Source organism: Cyanistes caeruleus, chromosome 8 (genome assembly GCF_971803275.1).
Source record: "Cyanistes caeruleus chromosome 8, bCyaCae1.hap1.1, whole genome shotgun sequence".
NCBI classification, from domain to species: Eukaryota; Metazoa; Chordata; class Aves; order Passeriformes; family Paridae; genus Cyanistes; species Cyanistes caeruleus.
Window position 1 is genome coordinate 33553261 of NC_141708.1, and position 20583 is coordinate 33573843.

General features: G+C 43.4%; 1 long non-coding RNA gene across 1 annotated transcript in view; it reads left to right on the forward strand.

Moving 5' to 3' along the window:
- The first annotated feature begins 185 nt into the window (after positions 1 to 185).
- LOC111931527 (uncharacterized) overlaps positions 186 to 20583 on the forward strand; it is a 37032-nt gene continuing 16634 nt past the window's right edge. Inside the window, exon 1 of the long non-coding RNA XR_015290102.1 lies at positions 186 to 730. This is a non-coding gene — a long non-coding RNA (uncharacterized LOC111931527). The remainder of the gene's footprint in view (positions 731 to 20583) is intronic.

The following is a 20583-nucleotide window of genomic DNA, read 5'->3' on the forward strand; positions in this document are numbered from 1 at the left end:
TCACAACTGTTTCACCTGGGGAACTGAAACAAGTTAGAAAAAACAACCCCTAGAAATGGTCGGGAGAATAGCCCTGATTTACAAATTAATTTTTGAATACATTAAAAACTAGAGGAAGATGTGGAATTTGTCACAGAAAATGAATGGCTGCAGCCAGCCATATAGAAAAGGCTACTCCAGCCTTTGGGAGTCGCCTTTGGCATTATCAATCATGGGATTATGCTGGCACAGCTCCAGCCGAGAAGATGATGTTGCCTGGGAAGAAAACATCTGAGAAAACCTGGGAGCTTCTGCTTGGGCCCTAAGCGAGGTTAATTACCCTGAGGAGCCACATCTGGGCTGGAACCGGCCCCAGTTCCCCCTGAGAGAGGTTAATTACCCTGAGGAACAGCTCCTGGGCCTGAACCCTCCCCAGTTCCCCTTGAGCGAGGTTAATTCACCTGAGGAGCTGCCCCAATTACCCTGAGAGAGGTTAATTATCCTGAGGAACAGCTCCTGGGCCTGAACCCTCTCCAATTCCCCCTGAGCGAGGTTAATTCACCTGAGGAGCCTTTCCTGGGCTGGAACCGGCCCCAATTACCCTGAGCGAGGTTAATTGCCCTGAGGAGCCGCCCCTGGGCCCGTCTCCCCTGCCCCATTTCTGTGGGCAGCGTTCTGTGCCCTCACGTTTGCCCCCAGCGCGGCCCGGCCCGGCTGCTGCCTGAGCCCCGTGTGCTCTCCGGTATAAAAGGTAAGGGAAAGCTGATTAGGAGTGTTTGCTTTTTTTGTCAGGGAATCTCTTGGCTGTGTTTAAGGGAGCTGTGTGCATCTGGAGGTCGTTGGGCTTTCTAAGTCTCTCAGGGTTTGGTTGCTCGGCTCCGGCCCAGCTCTGTAGGGCCCTTCTGGTGCGTTGCACCCTCTGGGATGGGGTTGTTTGGGTTTTTCTCACTTTTCGTGCTGCCTGTGGCCACATTCACCATCCCTCTCTACCTCAGTAGCCACAGAGCTGCCTCTGAGGTGCCTCGCAGCCGTCGAGGAGGGCTTCCAGCAGGGCTGGGAGCTGAGCTCTGCTCCTGGGGTGCCGCTGCCCTCAGGGCTGGGCCGAGGCTGCAGGGTCCTGCAGGGTCCCTGGAGCCCCTCTGGGGAGGGAGGGTTTGGGGTGACACCCCCCCCCCCCCCCCCATCTGTGCTTCCCTCAGTGTTCTGGGGAGGGTTTGGGGTGCCCTATGCCACCCCACATCTGTGCTTCCCTCAGTGTTCTGGGGAGGGAGGATTTGGGGTGACCCCCTGTCTGTAGCTTCCCTCAGTGTTCTGGGGAGGGTTTGGGGTGCCTTGTGTGACCCCACATCTGCATTTCCCTCAGTGCTGCAGGCTCCTGGCTTCCTTGCAAAGCCTCTTTTTTGTGACTTTGACTTTTACCTGCTGCTTTGTCCGCAGGCTTCCTGCCCCCCATCCCCCCCTTGAAACTAGTTGAAGAATATTGAACTACTTTTTGTTCTCTGACTGAGATTTAGCATCTGTTTGAGCTGGCTATTTCTATGGCAACTTGTCAGTGAAATTATGCCATGAGCGTGCTTGGGTTTCTCAAATGCCATTGTCCAAATCAGTTCTTTATTTATGATGGGAAACGTTGTCCTTGTTTATTTATAAACTATTCTACTGTAAATAAGATTAAATAAATTTGGTTGTTTTTATGGCTTTGTGCAGTGAATAAATATTAAAGGAATAGCAGCAGCAGGGTGGAGAAAAGGCAAGGTCTGAATATAGAGATTAATTAAAATCTGTGAGAACCTGATTTCTCTGACATTTTAAATTACGTTGAGCTGCAATGTAATTTAATTTTCAAGGCACTTAAGTGGTCTGTCCTTGAGTATTGACTGGTTATCTTTTGCCCCATATACAGAATTGGAATAAGTATTTACCTTATTGCTGTAGAAGTGAGTACTGCTGCGTAGCTTCTGCTTTTCAAAAGTGCTTTTAATCAGTGAGCAAACCAACATCATTTACTGTAAATTAATGGAATAAACCTCTAATGGCTGCAGTAGGTTAATAGAAATGCAGTTGAAACTTGCACCAAAATCACCTGTCTTGTGCAAACTCTTAGAGCACATCAGAAAGATGTTAAAGAGTCCCAGTTTAACTCATAATTTTTCAATTTTACATATGCTTGCGTCCATAAGGGAGCAACCCAGCTCTGTACAAACACAAGTGTAGAGCAGGAGCTTTTGAGGAAATGCATGATTTCAGCATAGCTAATTTGTCATCTTTACTACTGAAATTTGTAACACATATCCTTATGTAGAAAGTAATGGCAGTTCTTTCACTTCCAGGACATATCTGTCACAATTACTAATTGTCTCGGGGAGTTTTCTGTTTCTGGAGTAGAAAATGGTTGTAAAAGCAAGCTCGTTTTCACACTTCTCATCATGGGGATCAGGTGCTGAAGCATTACAACAGTGACCTGAGCTCGTTATTTGTGGGTCAGCCGTGTGTGTTTTCAGTCCAAATTGGACTCACCTGTGCTTTCAAAGTTAATCACCGTATCTTAAAATTGTTTTACAGCTGGTGCTGTTGCTCAATAAATATAGTCACCTTTTGGTTTTTCATAAAATACTAGGTTAATTCAATCTGTGATCTAACCTCTCAAATGTTTTAAATTGTTACTGTGCAACATCATAGGAAATTTTCTGTTTATTTGGAGCTAATTAGGTACTTTAATTTATTTGCAGGTGTGACTTTTGGGATATTCAGAATAGTTTTGTATACTGGAGAAATGAAAATGCCAGAAAATCACTTAGTATTTTGAACATATTCTTCTTAATGGCTGATTCCCAACCTATAAAAATGTAGAAGGAAATTGTTTTAAGCCTTGAAAAAGCCATGCAGTATCTAGCTGTGGAAATAATTTCAGGAGGTTTCAACATTGATCATTTTAGTATACACAACAGCTTGAGCTGATGCAAAGTATGTTTAGTGTCATGAGACTACTGTGCTTGCAAAATTGAGGAATTTTTTGTCCTTCTTGGAAGAAAAATAGATCCAATGCATACATTTTCTCCTAAGATGTGTTTTTTTCACAGGATTCAATGGCAAAAAATATTCCTGAAGGTGCTCATAGAAGAATAGCTGAGATAATAATTTGTACTGTAGCGTTCCATGAGAACTGGAACACCTTAATTTTGGTGTCATTTTCTTTTTGGAGGAAACAGTGGCTGTGTGTTGTGGTTTTGAAAGGAGTTTGTAGCATTACTCCATCGGGCACCTCATGTATCCTCACCTTTGCTTCATGGGCTGAACATTGGAGTGCAGAGCTCATAGGGAAAACAGCCTGGAAAGCTGCTCTAAGCTGTGTCTAGCTTTCAGATGAATTCCTTCATTGACCTAGGACAGAACAAGTGGCAGTGGTTGCCTGGGAGTCGTGGCTTGTGCAGCTGCAGCTCCTGCTGCTCCAGTGCAGTCAGGCTGAGGGACCTTGGTGCACAGGGGAGGGTGGGAGTACCTGCTGCCAGGTGAGTGGCTCCCGTGAGAGGAGATGGCCTTTTGCTGTGCTTGGTGCTGACTGGAGCTTGTACACTGAGAAAAGCAGAGCTAACGCTGTGCTGTGCGAGCTTGGGAGTAAGAGAAACGTGATAGGAACATGAGTGCAGGGGCACTCTAGTCTTGGAAGGAAGTTTGGGGGTTTTTCACATGGGTGTGCACAAGGAGAGAGGAGGGATGAGTGAGAAGCTGCAGGTCAGGAGCGGGGCACTTGGCGAGGTGCAGCAGGGCTGGGCCTCTGCCCTGGAGGGGTATGGGTATGGCCAGGCCAGTGACCATTGTCACAGCTGCTCTGGCACCACCTTTTGGGAACCTTAGGTTGTAATTTGGTTTCCAGAACTGCAGTGGCTTGTGCCACACTTGGGCACTTCTCACAAGTTTAGTTTTGAAAGTGATAATGGAGCTTGTTCAGGTGATACTCTCTGCACTGCTGTCAGTCCCTGTCTTAGTACCTCGTAATCACTGATCTCTCATCCAGACTCTGCTGCCTCGTGATTCCACTACTTTCTGTTTCTAGGGTAAAATCTCCCACCTGGCAGAATGAGTAATTCCCCTGCCTTTATGATCCTGCCACTGTTTCCCCTCAGCTGTCCCTGTGCAGCTCTGAGCTGCCAGCAGCAGAAATTGCAGGTGGCCAAGGCTGTGTTGGTTGTTTGTCCTGCCCTTCCAACCCTGAAGTGTTGCCCATCTGCCTTTCCAAGTGAGAGCATCCTTCATGCTCCTCCTGCTGGTACTTTTGGGATTCCCAGTGTTCAGGGCATGGTTTCCTCTTGAGCAGCCTCCCCCAGTACTGGTGTGTTACAGCTCTGTGCTGGTACCTCCAGGGGCAGCATCCCAGCTCTGCTGCTTCCCAAGCTTTAGAGCTGCCCAGACAGATTCTGGGTGCAGTCCTCTCGAGCTCTGCCCCTGGTGCTTCACCTTGTGACCTGCCTGTTCCTTTTTCTGAAGTTATTGTTAAAAATGTGGTGTGGTCACAATTTTCAAATGAAATTTTGCATGTAAATAGAGGTTTATTACCTCTGTGCATCCAGAAATTTTGAATCTGTTGTGCTTTCAGCTCTCTTATTATATTTGTTACTCTTGATTGACTCATGCTTTTATCATGCCTTTTTTTATTCCCCTCTCCCTTGCTTCAACATAGAATTTATGACATTTTGTCTAAATAAAAAGATTTAATCCAAATTGATCTGATTCCAAATCAAGGGGTTTTATGCTTCAGAAAATCTTGTCCAGTTTTATTTTTTAAATATCTATTTAAAAGTTTTGCCTAAGGCAGAGAGAGGTGTTGGAAGCCTTGAAAATTTGAGATTTTTGTGTGGTTCCAGTTCCACCAGGTTAAAATTGTTTTCCATCAACCTAATACTTGTACAGAGATGCTTTGATAAACACTGGGGCTTTAGATGCTTAAAGGAGCCTTTAATCGCTTGCTGTTCATTTTTCCTGTAGTTGTGTGTCTTCTGTAAGAACACATGCTTGTATTTTAGATGCTTTTAAATTCAGCAGTTTTCCTTTATCTGAATGGCTTTGTTTATTTTGACTTTGTGCATTTTCCTCTTTTCCTTTTGAGTCACAGTATCCAATTTTCTAAAGCATTGTCTTGGTCTCTTATCTCTCTCTAAACTGCTAGGTGATACCTTGGTGCAACACAAAGCAAACAAATTCAATTTAATAAAACATCCTGCATACAAATATCCTTTGGTGTGTGTAAATCTTACCCGAGGCAGGCCTGTCCCTCCTTCCCTCCCCTGCTCCCCTCTCTTTTAATCCAGATGTGTCCCTGCTGAGAGGCTTTGCTCTTGCCCAGCACTGTCAGGCGTCTGCGGCTTTGTGCGCTGTTTCTGCAGCAAACGCTCCCGTGTTCCTTTGTAGCTTCTGTCAGAGCGGGAAATTCTTCAGCTGGGTTACAGCTAGTGGTGGAGCAGCAGCTCCAGCAGCAGCAGCTCAGAGCAACCTTCTGTAGGTGAGGAGAAATGAGATCTTCCTGAGAAGAATGGAGGGGCCAGCAAAGATCAGCAAGTGTAAGCCCATGGCAGGCGGAATCAGAAGGCAGGTGCTTCAATTACCAGTAAAGCATTTTCTTCAAAAAGATAACCTTGCTTTTTTTTCTTATTCTGGCAGAAGAGAACAAAATAAGCCAAATCTTCCTTCACTTTTCCATTTTTAAGCCTTTTCATTCCCAGCAGCATTAGATTAAAATTTCTTGAGTATTTTTAGGAACTACTTGAATTTGAAAATAGAAGAAACCCAGCTTGTGCTGAGTTTGGGAAGAGAGCAGTTGTGCTGTGGAGTTTATGGAAGTGTAAACAGAATTTCTACAAGGATAAACCCTACAAAAGGGAGACTGCCTTTCTTGATGGCTTTCAAAGCCAACAAGTGTCTTCCTCTTAATTTCAGTAACAGCATTTCTTAGTCATTACAGGATGTCCTGCTAAGCAGTTACAAAACTACCTTATGATCTTTATTTCACAACTTACAACTTTTTCTTGTGTTTTCAGAAAGAATGCAGTTCTAGGTTATGAAATAAGTCTCAGAGCTAGATAAAGTCGCAGAAAATTAAACTCCACGCATCAGTATGTGCTCCTATAGAAGAGTTGTTAAAATGACCACCCTACTGTTCTCTTAAATCAAGTGCAGTAACACGATGAAAAACATTTTCACATGTATAGCGCTTCTGCCGTGTTAACTGCCTGACCAGTTAGCAGTCGCATCTTTCGTGTCCCTTTTTGAAAACAGTGTCTGTATTTCTCATGTTAAATTTCAAAAACACTTTTGAAATGGAAATCAATCCCTAACTTAATTTAAATCTAAAATTGCTCACATATCAGAGCAGCCTGGTTTCCTTCAGACATTTTATTATGAAGTACCAATTAGGGGCATAATTTAACTTGTGGAATAGACAAGTCACATGGAATTCACATGTGCTATATAAAGAATAACATGTGCAAGTGCCAGATTAATGCATTTCAGAAGCTAAATTGCCTGACATAGTAGCCCAGGCCTCCCATGCACTTGCCTCATTCTCATTGGCTTGTCAAGAATTTGGAAAGGAATTAAAAATGTAAATATCATTTGTGTTAAAGAGGACAAGTGAATCTATTGTGCATTTGTTAGTCTTATGCTGCAAAGTTGTTCACATAATTGTACTTAAACAAATAGGTGCTGATTTTGAAGTAAAAAGTGGCCTTTTGGTTCCAGGCCAAACTTAAGCTGTTAACACCTGATGTCCTAAACACAAAGCACAGGAAATTTTGGGTTGCAGTAATTAAATTGAGATTTCATTCTTCCTTCCCTGAACCCATCTTTTTTTGTTTACTCAACCTGTGTGTCACAGTGAAGTAAAGAGAGAGGCTAAAGGATTGTCTCTGCCCTAGGCAGCACCTTGACTGTCATCTTGGGTATTTAGGGTGGGAGGTGAGTGCTCAAAACTGCAGTTTGAGTTGAAAGGCTGACATTCCCTGTTGCATCTGTATTATAGACTTGTATTTCTGTAGAGGCTTTTATATAATACATTTTGTAATATATTTATATTTTGTAAATAATATTAAATATATTTATAAATTTTATTAATATTACAAAATTTTTTGGTAATATATTTACGTTTTTGTACTATATTTAAGCATCATGTAGTATTTCAATGGGTTCTACAATGTGAATAACAAAACTTCTTTGGGTAAAGACTAATTTGTCCTGGTGTGCTGCTCAGACAAGTGAGTTATTATTCCATCCATGCAAGCCATTATGTATTACTTCAGCTCTAACCTCTAATTCATATTACCTTTAAAAACACAGATTTAATTATAACAATTTTACTCTCAAGATCAAATATATACTTGCCCAGAGAACAAGAGATAATAAAAATCAGCTAAGCAGAATTTAAAATTATATTCAAGCTATATGCAGTTCAAATAATGATCACAAAGAAAAGCAAAAAGAGGGCTAGTCCTTTGTTTATTGGTTTGGAGGAGAAACAGACACGAGAATTGCCAGTCAAACAGCTTCTGTGTGTGTTGTAAGGTTTTGGAGGAACACTGTAATCCTTCTGTGGAGAGGGAAATGTCACAGGGCCTCACCTGCCTGAGTGTTGTCCTGCAGAGCCAGAGGGGCAGGGAGGAGCTGCAGGTGGCTGTGCCAGCCTGGCCTGGGAGTGACCAGGCATGGGAACACCTCGGAGGTGAGGGCTGGGCACCACATGGGCCCTGGGGCTGAGCCAGAGGGAAGTGACAGCCTGGGCAAGGCTTTGCCTGAGGGGAGAAGGGCCTTCACCACAGTGATGAGACAGGCACTGCGTGTCTGCCCCAAGGAAGAGCAAAAACCCAGCTTGGATAAATCAATTGATACATTAAATCAGAAGGGGAAGGTTCCTGTTCCCCTTCTAAAGTTGAAGGTCCTTAAGGGCAAAGGTGAAAGTTGCTTTTTTCCAAGTGAAATAGGATGTCACTAGGGTGCAGTCTTTTCCCAGGGGTGTAAAGGATGGGTTTTTGGTGTCAAGATGCATTTTATGTAGCAGTGTCTGCAGCGCTCAAGCAGTGCAGGGTAGGACTCCTTGTCCTGCCTCTGTGCCAAGCCCGGCAGCCGGGCTTTCCTGGTGTGTCTGCATCACTTGAAGCTGTTTGTGGTGTGCCTGTGGTTTCTCCTGCTAGCCCAGGCTGCTGTGGGACAGCTGCTGTCCCAGCTGGGCTGTGACCCTTTCCTAGGGAAAGAGCCAGTTCCTCACACCCTGGGCTGTAACACTGTAAACTAAACTGTCCTGCTGCAAATGAAAATTATTTTTGTATCTCAAGGCTTGAAGGATAAGAGAGGTCTTGGTATTGTGGGAAGAAGAGGTTTTTTTCATTAAAAGGGATCGCCCTAACACAGAGAAGGAATCTGTCTTGCATGTGGATCACAAAGCTCCTGGGCATCAGGGCTGTTGCCTCAGCACTCACTTCATGTTTGATTACATTCTATTTTAAGGTATAGCCTGCTTTAACACCTGTCCCAAGATGTAAGAGTGGCTCTGTCTGGCAGTGACTGGTGGCAGATGCCTGAGGAAGCAAAGCAAATGAGTAGGAATGATGATTCAGAGAACTGTCTCCTGAAACAGAGCAGAGATACCTTCAGAGAGAGGTGATGGCACCTTTGCACTTAGGGCCTAAGGAAGTTTTAAACAATCTATTCAGGTAAATGATTGCTTACTGACCCCACTTAAATGTTCTCATTGCAGCCACCAGGGCAATGAATTCTCCAGTCCAGTCACTTTTTGAAGTCTGTGTATTTCCTTGGTTTGGCTCTGTATCAGATAACTTTGATGTCCCCTGTTTCTTACAGCTAATGCTGTGGATGGATGTTAGATGGTTAATGGTCATTCCTTATTGACCTTCCCATGTCACTGCTGACTTGGCAGAACCTGGTGACAGTGCTGCTTAGTCACGAGTCTTGCAAGGGAGAGCCTTAACCTGCCTAGTTGTTCCTTCCACAGGAGCTCTGATCATCCACTCTACTGTTGTGCTTTCCTAAACCCACAGTACTGCCTGTTCTCAGAGAGGCTGGATCTGTACAAAGCACTCAGGAGGAGGCTGGGTGCTGACATGTGTGGCTCTCTTTGAACTCACAAGCTTGCTTGGGTGTTTTTGACTAAAAGTTAGGAATGAGCTGATATGTGCAGGCTTCTGAGTATACACGGTGGTGCTTGTTGGATTATGTACTCAGCCAGGGTGACTTTTTTTGGCCTTAAATTGGAGTGTGACATGTGGAACATGGTATTGCAGATGTGGGCTACTTCCATAACAGAAACAGGGATAATGGAATTGTTTGGTTTTGTGATAAACACCAAAATCACTGAAGGTCACCACTGCTCTTAAAATTCAGAGGATGAGGGGTCACAGCTCAAATGTCTTTCCATCAGGATAACAACTCAGTGGTGATCATCTCAAAAGCTGGTACCCCCAAAAAGGGTTGAAAGGAGTCCTTCCAAAACTGTTCCGATTCCAGAGTGTGGCTGGGGTTTGACAGCTGTCAATTGATTGCCAGGGCTTTGTGGAAGTGGGGGATTAGGGTAGATGTTGGTCTGTGCTGGAAAGCTAATGAACTGCTTGTCAATAAACATGATAAGGTGTGGAGAATGATAGTTTTCCTGCAGGCAAGGAAGTCCTTTGTATTGGAGAGAGCTTTCCTTTGAAATTCAGATTTCAGCTGTCTATCTGGTGAGTGATTGGAGACAAGGCAGTGCAAAAAGCTCTCAGAGACAATGATGAGTCAGGAAGAATTTCACCAAAAGTGGAAACTTTTTTCTATTTAATTATCAGTTTATGAACTTGCTAAACCAGTCTTCAGACAGATATTTTTCTTTGTATTATTGTAAGGTGTGATACTCAAAAGTATCCAGGTCAAATCTGCTAGAAGTAATCACTGAAACTAGGGAGCAATTATGTGACAAGATGGGGCTTTTTTACTTTCTTTTCATTATCATTTTCATGTCATCATTACTCTTTGGATATAATTGATAGGTACAAATACAGTTTGATTGTCTTTTTAAAAGCAGATTCATATTTTATACCACCTAACCTGGAGTGCAATGAAACCTATTTCATTAATTGAAAACAAAAAACCATAAAAAACTTTTTGCCTTCTAGTACTTTCCTGATGTTCATTTCCTACTTTGCAAAGATACCTGTGAGAAGGATTCACAGAGTTAATTCAGTCCTGCCCATCTGCTGGCTGCTGTTTTGGCTAATGTGTTAAAAATTTACTTTTGTATGATTCCTTCTAGGCTGCCATTTATTAATGGATTAAAAATGGTCTTTTGAAGTGAACAGCATGTATGCAGCAAACCATTTTTTTCAATTTAAATGAAAAAGAATGAAAGAGGTGCCGTTAGCTTTGTTCTTTGAAGATGTTTGGATTCAAACGTTTGGTTTGCGGTATTGCTGTACTGTTTGTTTTTTTTAGTAGTGTGCCCTGGAAGCAAAACAAATTGTGAGGATTTCTTTTACCTTTTTGTATGAAAGGTCTCTTCAAAGAGAAAAGCAGCTGAGGGTCAGGCAGTGCTGGTGCACGGCTCACAGTTGTGTTGAGCACAATGTGTGCAGCAGTGCTGGGCTCCCGTGCCCAGGGATGGCTCTGGCCCATCCCCACGCTGCCTGTGGGATGCACGTGCTGCTGCCCTGCTGGAACAGGGGCTTCTTTTGGGATGAGTGATCCTGGAAGCAAACCTGGTGCTTTTCTGCTGCTGGAAACCCTCTGAAGATGCTTGCCCACAGCAGAGGTGCATCCTAGGCTTTGTCTGCCCCTGTGGTGGCAAGGGAAGGTGGTGCTGGAGCTGGGAGTGTCACCCCGAGCCTGGGAGGGCTCTGTCCCTGCAGCCTGTGGCTTCCCAGCATCTGCAGCTTTTGGGTAGGTGCGTTTTGTAGGTCACAGGTACCTTCCCCATAGCAGGGCTATTCTCCCTGCTCGAGATAAAGACACAAGTGGTGCCTTGGAGCACCAGCAGTGGCCTGGCTGATTGGCCTGGCAGACTTTTTGTTTAAATTGAGTAGGCCCAAATAAATAGTTAAAGTAAACCAATGATTGCCATCTGGCCTTCTGTGAGGGTCACCCTTCCCAAATGGCACTGAATATTCTGAGTTCCTACTAGTGGTGGTGACTGGAAACATTGACTAAGGAGCTGGAATAAAAGCAGCAACAGTGTGAGGAAAACCAGTTCAGCAGAGCTTGGTTTATCCTCAAGTTTTCCATTAGCAAGCTGTATTGTTGTACTTGGCAGAGGCACTCATAATGCAAGGAAAAGCACCAAAGACCAAAAAGTCAGTAGGACAAGAAAAATAAATTTCCAATGAGTGGAAGCTTCCTTTTCATAATGAATTACTACTTGTGGGATTTTTGCACACTGGCTTGCAGAAAGCTACGTAAAAATCCTGTCAGAAAGCCTGAGGGGCAGCTGTCCTTCCCCCTAGGTCTGTGTTTTCCTCAGTGCCTAAATCAGTCCTGTTGGGAAGAGCATGAGGAGAACACAACTTTTGCAGTGTGCTTTACTTTCTAGATGTATCTGCTGGCTGTGTGGCATAGTGATTGCTTGAAAGCAAAGCTCTTATTACAGCTATGCATTATTCACAAAGAGAAACAAGTGTTAATTATTTCTGCTTGATGCATTCAGTGATAGCCTACTGTTGTAATTTGTTGGGTTTTTTTCCCACATGGATTCCTGGAAGTTTTTAATCTCTTTTTGTATATCTGGTAATGAAATTCCAGCTCCTTGGTGCATTCCTTTTTAAAAAAGGTGGGTCCAAATGCTGTAGCTGATACAAGTTTTTGGCAAAGGGCTGTTAAGCTTTTTTAGCCGTACAGAATTGGGTGAAAACACTGTTTAGCCTGCCCTGTAAAGAAAGGATTGATTGATTAGATTTAATCACCAAAGAAAAAGACAGTGCTATGAGTATAACCCTGCCTGCTCCAACCCTAAGTAGGATCACTCAGAGTGAAAATACAGGACAATTTGATGGATAATCATTTAACTGCAATACTCCACCAATATAATTAAACCAAAAATGAAGATTTAAGGTGGAAATTAGAAATAAAAGGTGAAGGGGGTAGAGCCAGCATCTAACAATTGTGAGGAGGAAGGAATAGAAATGAACCAATTCTGAACCGACAGGCTACATAAGTTTTTATCTTGATTCCTGTTTTGCCTCACTGTACCAGAAATTATTTTCATTGATGTAGAAAGCCTCATTAAAAAAGTTTACCGGAATTTCCTTCTGTATCACTGTCTCCCAAGTGATGATTGGTTCCATGTTCATCAAAAGATGGTTGTGGATGGAATGCATTGCTGAGCACAGCTGACTTTGTGGGTGCAGTTTTGGTGACCAGGCGAGGGATGAGCTGTGGCTTGAGGACACCCTCTGTGCTTGCACGTCTTTGCTTTCTGTGAGCAAGAGAAGTCTGGGCCCATCTTTATGCAGATCTGTGATCCTGGCCATAACTGCAGTGCTGAGCCCCAAGTAAAGCTATTGCAAATGTGATAGTTTGCCATTAGCTGTCAGAACAGATAGGAGAGCGTTTACACCAGCACTTGAGAGCTGCAATGAAAGAGCTCTGTTTCCAATTCAGACACAAAGCACATGGGCCTCTTATATTTGCTCAGTATTCCCAACTCGCCATTAGGCTGTGGCTGTTCTGTGCAATCTGTTTTGATCTGCCCCCATCTGTTCCAATCTGATGTTTTTTCCCTGAAAAATGAAGCTGGCGGAGTGTGCTTGTTGCGAAGGCAATCAATTACTGCAGCTGTAAAAGTGCTCTGCCTGCTGGAGTCAATGTGTGCTCTTGCAGGCTGCTGCACCTCCTCCTCTTCCCCTGGCACAGGTGAATGCACGGCTGTGGGCTGGAGCCAGCTGCGGTGGAGGCAGCGGTGGGAGAGTCCCGGCTGTATCGGGGGGCTGCTGAGGGGCTCTGAGAGCAGCTACTGCTGGGGAGAGCGCCTGGGAAACCACCCTTGGGCTGTCCTCAGCAGGCTGGCCTGGGGCTGGCACCACTCAGCACCGCTTTCACTTGTGAACCAGTCAAAGGAAGGGATGGATGGAGAGTGCACTTAACAAATGGGCACCGTACCAAACTTGGAAGGACTGGAATTCCAAATGAACAGCCCCCTGCCAAAGCATCCGATTGTACTGGCACAGTAGATTGAGCAGTTGGACAGGGACGAGTGTAAGAACAGCATCCGCACAGGCGCAGAATACAGCATACACCATCAGCAGGGAATGCTGGGAGTTACAGTGCTCACCTGAATCCCAATGCCAGCAAGGTCGAGCCTTGGTGAATATTATTAACATTGCTGAGATGTGTGAGGGAGATTAATGTTTCTGCAGGAAAGGGGGAGTCATCTGCCCACTCTGCTTGTCATGCTGCCAGGTGCAGCCTGGAGCTTTGCAGCTAGGTCAGGCTCTGGTCTAACAGCAGCTTATAAGCCAGGCAAAAGTAGGCTGGAGGAAAGACAAGAGTGGTGAGAGGCATGTGAAATAAGATCTTGGAAGAGCTATGTATGCACAGGTTTGCAAATATAAAACTAAACAGGAAGGCTTGGAGAAGACACCAGCGCTCAGATGCAAGAGAGATCCGTGGAGCTCCAAGTAATGATCTGCTCCCCTCCTTGTGTCTAGGGACAAGGAATAATGCCAGACCTCCTGCAGGAAGGACTTGGCCAGACAGCTGGGAAAGTGTGCTAGTGATAAGCCCTTTTTTTATAAAAAATAATAGGTTTTGGCTCTTGGATTGTGTTATAGACACTGGGCCAGATGTCTTAGAATCACCATGGAAAAGCCCAAGTTTGAAGGAATTGTGGAGATATCTGCCCCAGCTTTTGTGGGAAAGGGAACCTAGGTGAGGTTATCTTTTTTTAATCTAGTTATTTGTCCAGTCATGTCTTAGTAACTGCCAGTGATGGTGTCTCTGCTGACATGAAGGATTTTTCAGACTGCAAAAAAAACTTGTTTCTTATGTTATCAGGAAAGACATGAAGTAGGTCCTTAATGTTACAGACCTAGGACTTGCCTAACCCTGCTTCTGAAATAGCAAAAAGCTGAATGTCATGTATAAAAGAACAATAGTGTTTTCTAGTTTTGGGGAAAAGAAAATCAGATTTGTATAAAATGTGTCTTGTGTGGCAAGGTCTTGGGATTATTTGTGTTTTGCTCAAAGAGCAAACTTTGCTAGGAGCTAATATATAGCAAAACCCTTACATGGCATTGGGAGGGGAACTATCCACAGGTTACTGCTTTGGGCTTCAGACCTTGTTTTGATAGACCCAGAATGTTTCAATTTACCTGAGCAGTAGTTTAGGTTTTCAAAAATATTGATACCTGCTAACAGACAATGTAAATAAATACTGCTTATTTGCACCTTTCAAATCTGCAGGTTAATAAATACCACTTTGTTGTTCTGGCATATCAATTACAGCATGTGTGATTTCCATTTATCATTATCCAACTCAAGGCTTTTTAGAAGTTAATGTTTTAAAGAACTTGCTTACGTAAACCACTCAGTTTAGCTGGCCCAATGAGAAGTGAGCAGTGGAAAGCAATTAAATGATGCTGCTGGGCAGAGATGACAAAGACAGATCCAACTGTTCTGATATGAATATAGATTTATTGTGTTTCTTAGCTATAAACTTGTTGTAGTTTAGGCATTGTTCTTGTAAACTTCATGGGACAGGTGTCCTAACTTTCAAGGAGTGATTAAGTGCAACATCATATGGGCTGCTGTGTGAATCATCCTCTTTGGATTAACGGGAACCTAAATTAGTAATTTACTGAGTTATGAATGTGGGAAATATTTTGCCATGATTATGTATAATTAATGCAAAGCTGTATTGGCAATATCCACCCAATAATTCATCCTTACAGCTTTGTGACAGAATGTTTCAGGCTTGCCTCCAGGAGGGAATCTGAAGAGTAGAGTCAGGATGACAAAACCCACAACCATAAGGATGTCCTGTGGATTGATGGCTTTACAAATGAATTGCTGGTTAATTGGCCAGGGGTGCATCTCTGGAAGCTGCAAGGACTTCTGCTGTAGCACAAGTTGTGTGTCCTGCTGGGGGCTCTGAAGCTGCAGCTTGATCAGTTCTCACTTGAAGGAAGATGGAAAAGTGAATGTGTCCGTGCTTTGAATGTTAAGGAGCCTGGATTTCCATTAACCAGATTGGAATTAGATGGGCTGTGCGTATGCCTATTCTCAGTTTTGCCTCACCTGCTAACTTTATCCGTGTCTAATACTTGGATTTACAGCTTCCCCTACCCACTTGCAAAGAATTAGAGAGTGTTTCTGTTGTTAGCTGAGTGAAACCCCGGGTACCTGCTGTAGCCTTTAGAGCTCTTTGGGCAGGGTGAGCCACAGGGGGCAGGAGAGGGAAGGGCCCGTGGGAGATGGGAATGCGGGATGTGCACCGCCTCCAGCGGCATTGAGAGGGCTCATCTCAGCCAGCAAAGAACAGAAATTAAGTAGCTCCCACTTCAAGGATCTGCTCCAAGAAGGGAGGGAGGAAATATTAATTAATGTTGTCATGTTTCCTTACCTTAAGAGTGGGATTATCCCAGAGGGTTCCCAAACATCATCAGATACAAATGTAAAATAAGTTGATGGCCATATAAAACAGTTTTAAAAGCAATATGCTTAGCTGCTTCTTAGGAAAAATTCTTAAATTGAATATAGTCCCAGGAACTGATTTTGTTGTCTGGGAGTAATAATGGAAGGAAAATAAGAACTTTTGAATTGTGATTGGTTTTTTTTCCTTGTGTGTAAACTCATAAGAATAGCTGATGCTTTTTCTGGATGATCCTGACCTCCTTGTTAGCAATGCTTGGAAAAATATTTTTGAAAGTTCATAACTCCTTAGATGAGTATGGATATTATTTGAATCATGGTCTTAGTCTTTGCTAATTCTTAGCCTTTTTTCTTTGATAAAACCTTGCTTATTTTCTTAATCCTCCTCCACCTCCAGTATTTGTTTTGCTCCATCAAAACATTGGCCTCCTTTTGCAACAGCTGTGCTGGAAGGACTCTTTAAGCCTCCTGATCTATTGTTCAGAACTGCTTCTCTTTCACTTCCCCCCTTCCTGTTCTGAATTAGATTAAGGGTGAATTCCTTTTTGATTAGAAAGAAAGATTCAAAACTTGGAAGGTGCCAGATGGTGGCACTGGACTTTCACATCTCACAAATCTGGATCATGCGGTGAAGTGTAAGAAGTTTATGCACATTGTACTCCATGCCATCCTCAATTTTTTCTCTTTCAAGCTGCATGGTTGGAATGAGGAAGGTGATATATTTTTGTTTCTCTTGAGAGAATGCCTGAAGAAGGTGATATGTGGATCTAAGAAAGCAGAAGGGATAAGCCTTGGCTATATCTGAGCACTGCTGATACTATTATTTTTTGCATTTGTGTCACACCGTTGCATTTCACTGCGTTTCAGTTGTAATGCAGTGTAGTTTGGATTCCAGCTCATACTGGGTGATGCTGTTGTTCTGGTTCTTAAAATCAGAGTTGTACCTTCTGTTATCAATCTGTGATGATTCTTCCTGCATGTGTAGTTTTTAATACCTAGTTTATTTCTGAATGCAGCAGGTACTAGCTCTGTAGCAATGTTAGAGCCATTTGTTTTATATTCCTGAAATCATCACTTTGGTATATTCAGAGGAACTTAACAGTGTTCTGTTTCTCTGCTTTAAGGAGGAATGGCTGGAGAAATCTGTATATGAAGGAGAGAATCAAGTGCTGGATTCCATATGAAATGTTTTGCTAAAGAAATATTAAGGATAGAAAAATACACTTCTTCCCTCTGGGGCTGAATCCTTGCAGTCTGTGCTGGGATTCTTTGCTGTTTGGGCACAAACTGTGAGGGAACAGAGAGCACCTTCAGATGTGGAAGCGATGGGTAAGGGTTGATTATGAACAACAGGCATAGAAATGGCCAAGTCCTTTAATAGTGTTGCAGTGTGTGAATGTGAGTTTGTGAATATCAGCTGTCCTGTGGCTTTCACAGCAGCTGTAACAAGAGCTATAACCAGGAACAGGACAGCAGAAAATCCGCTGGCCATCCATACTCCCGCATAACCTGCAGAGCAAACCTTCCTGCTGGGAATGTCCCAGCACTGCCAGAGAGGCAAGGCGTGGGACCTGCAGCCATGGGCTCGTCCACGAGGGTCTGCTCAGAGCCCCCGAGGTGTGTTTGCACAGTGCTGGCATCACAGCTGCTCTTCGGGCAGGTAAATCCCAGCTGCCTCCAGTACAAGCAAGATGAGTTCAGGAGGAGCTGCCTGCCTTCCAACGTCACCTGTGAGCACTGCTTTGGGTTCTTGGGGGTTTTGCTTATATTATGGCTTGAATAAAGCAGTGGTGACTGTTTGGGAGTCTCTACTCTGTAATAGTTACCAAAAGAAAACACATGTTACTTCATGTAGCATGTGTTCTTTCTTCACACCTTTTTTGCAACTTAGGATTCCTACCCATGCAGTGTTTAGTCCACATCTTCTCTATCACAGAGAGAGTGGAAATCTCAGGGATTTGTTACCGAGTTCCTCAGCTGAGGTTTTTGCCTTTGTGTTAAGTCTTTTTTTCTACTTGATTTTTCTAGTCTGAAAAAATCAAGAAATCTTCCATTTGTTTCATTAAACAGTTTTTACTTACATATTGATCATAGAAAGCAGCACAAACTGCATTAAAGAAATTACCATTGAGTTACATAATTTTTCTGTTAGAGACTTTGCTGTTGGGTGCATTTTCTTTTAAACTTAAGTATGCTTCAAAGTTTCAGTCTGCAGAAAGTATTAGTCCATGAATCAAAATAGAGCCTAAAAGTTGCAATGTGAAATTGGAGGATGCATACTTCTCAACTGACAGAATTTAACAGTTCCTGTTGCACCTTTTCTGCTCTCCTAGCAGCACTCTGTAGAGTTAGGCCCTTATCAGACAATCAAAAATAGTTTTTCCACTTTTCCCATATTCTCACAACTTGCCCTCCCTCTGTCCCTTGTCATGACCTCTGCTGTGAGTAGTAAAGAGAAAGGACAGTCATTCTTGAGGGTGCTTGCAAGGTGGGGTCCTGACAGGTGGCACTGGTTTGCAATGTAAACAGGGTTAATGCTGAATTGAACTGCTTGGCCTGAGGATTTAATGGCTTTATGGGTCTTTGGTTGTTTTCTTGCAGGAAGTGCAGCCATCCTAAGCTGTTCCTGTGGTAGGGGCTGCTCTTCTGATTTCAGCTCAAGTACTTCTATAATCAGAAAGCTGTAAAATGTGTAAGGTCTGTGGTTCCTGGTTTCCATCTTAGCTGATGTTATTAAACTGTTTTGTCAATGCACAGACATTACGTCTTACTGCTCTTGGGCCAGGTAGGATACACAGGGACCAAGGACAAGTATGTTATATCTAACTATGAGGACAAATGAAAGCAAAGGACTTCAGAATTAATCTTCTTGTCAGCAATGATAAGGAAGTAGTAGCCCACATTGACACAATTTGTCCTTGGTAAGCACACTTGACTTCCCTCTAAGGAGAAAAATAGTGCTTTGTTCCAGGAGAAACAGTGGCAGTAATTTTAGTAAAGCTTTTGATATCCCATAAAAGATTCCCCAGAACCAGCAATGGAAACATTGATGAAATGACTACAGCTAGGTACAGTTTTGCCTGTAAATGACCCATCTGGAAATTCAATAGGGTGGTGGAACAGATGAGTTGTGAGTGTGGCTGAGAAAAGCTGTCCAGAAATGAAGCTTGAAGGCATTAGAGTGTTTGGATGGGGAGAGAATGCCCAAAATGGATTCTGAAAATAGAATGGTCTCAGGTGTTCTTCCCTCTCTGTCCTGGCTCAAACGAAAGTTAACAAGTCATGTTTTGGCATGAGAAGGCAGCGGTTGGGAACCTCCTGGCAGTAAGGTAGCCCCAAGGACACGGTGCCTGAGGGTGCTGGCTCAAGGCCAGGTAAAAACCTGTCAGTCAGGGCATCCCTTCCAACTGAGTTTCAGTGGTAGGAATCAGGTTATATACTGCCTTCTAGGAAAATCACTAGTACAGCAGAAAGTAAAGGCTTAGGAGTCTTTTTTATTTGTTTATAGGTAAGTTCTGTAATTATTTATACTATATGAAGCAAGATTACAAGGAAAGGGGAATCAAAACAGTCCACAACTTAGTCTCTGTCTTGAAAAGGAACTGTGTAGGAACCTGCTCAGCTTTAAACAAATCCCTGAAGCAAATTAATGTTTTGAAGTGGTCTCTGCTTAAAAACAGGAGATCACAAAATAATTCTGTCAAAATATTCTGCCATTTCTTGTGTGGGTTTCTTTTCCCTGTTTTACAAGAGCAAAACTATTAACAGATAAAAGGACTCCTTGGACTATTTTTCTACTTTTTATTCCTGCAAGTAGAACATTATACCCTGAATGGTCTTTGTTGCTCTCTTAGGCTTAATATTACCACTATGTTGTCCCTTATTCAAAATTCACTCCAATGAAAGGTGCATAATATTGGAGTTTATCAAATATCCTAGTTTAGACATGCTCATATATAGAGTGATTCTTGTATCTAGGCATGGTCAGTTTTGCATCAGGTTGTAAATAAGTAGATAAGAAAGCCAAATTTTTGCACAATGACTGATTTTTGGCTGCCTGGTTTAAGTAATGAGTTCCTTGACTGAGAGGGCAGTAGTAAAAGCAGCAGTTTTAGCGCCTCCCATCTCAACCTCAGCTCCTGCCCTTTCCCCAGTGAGGAAATGATAATCCCAGGTGGGATAATGTTTATCCCACACAGGCACAATTCTCTCCTGCAGGTATAGTTTAAGAATGGCAAGTCAGTGTATCCTTTTGACCCAGCCTGACAGAAAAGGCTGGTGGGTTAAGGAGGGAGGGGAGAGGATTCCTACCTCTTCTAATGCTGGCAGATATAATTCCTGGTATTACCTCTGTGGGCACTGTGACCCAAAACTTGTTGGGAGGTGATGTCAGGGAGATGGGCTGGGCTTTGACCTCCTGCAGAGCTCTCTGGGCACAGGCAGTTGTTGTCTAAGCACCCTGACATTTGTTTTCTCTGTTGCTTGTGTTTTAACTGCCTTTTCCCACTCAATGTTAAACCTTAGTTCAGCTGTTTCATAATTCGCTGCCTAGAAGTGCTGCAAGTTGGGGCCCAAGTCTGGTTTATTTTACAAGTTTATATTTATGGCTGGTGAGCAAGAAGGCGAGGTGCTCCCCTGGCAGGTGTCCCAGGGACAGGTGTGCCAGTCTCTGGGGAGCATTTCTCTGCAATGTGGCCAGAGAGGTTCAGCCTCCTCAGGGTCACAACAAGTGCCAGCTGGGGGTGTTTCCACCAGCCTGTACTTATCTGGAGTACAGAGTCCTAGCTCTGTCACCTACAAGACAAGGGGATATAGAATGATAACGTGTGTTGGTTTCCAGGTGGAAAACTGGAGTTTGTGTTGAGAGCAGAGCCCATCTGTCTGCTTTATCTCCCCCATGTAAAATAATTGGCAAATGGGTTGTGCTGTCTGCCAGACGTGACCACATCAAGTCTTATTTGTTTTATGAACACTTGATGCAATTTTAAGATTCTA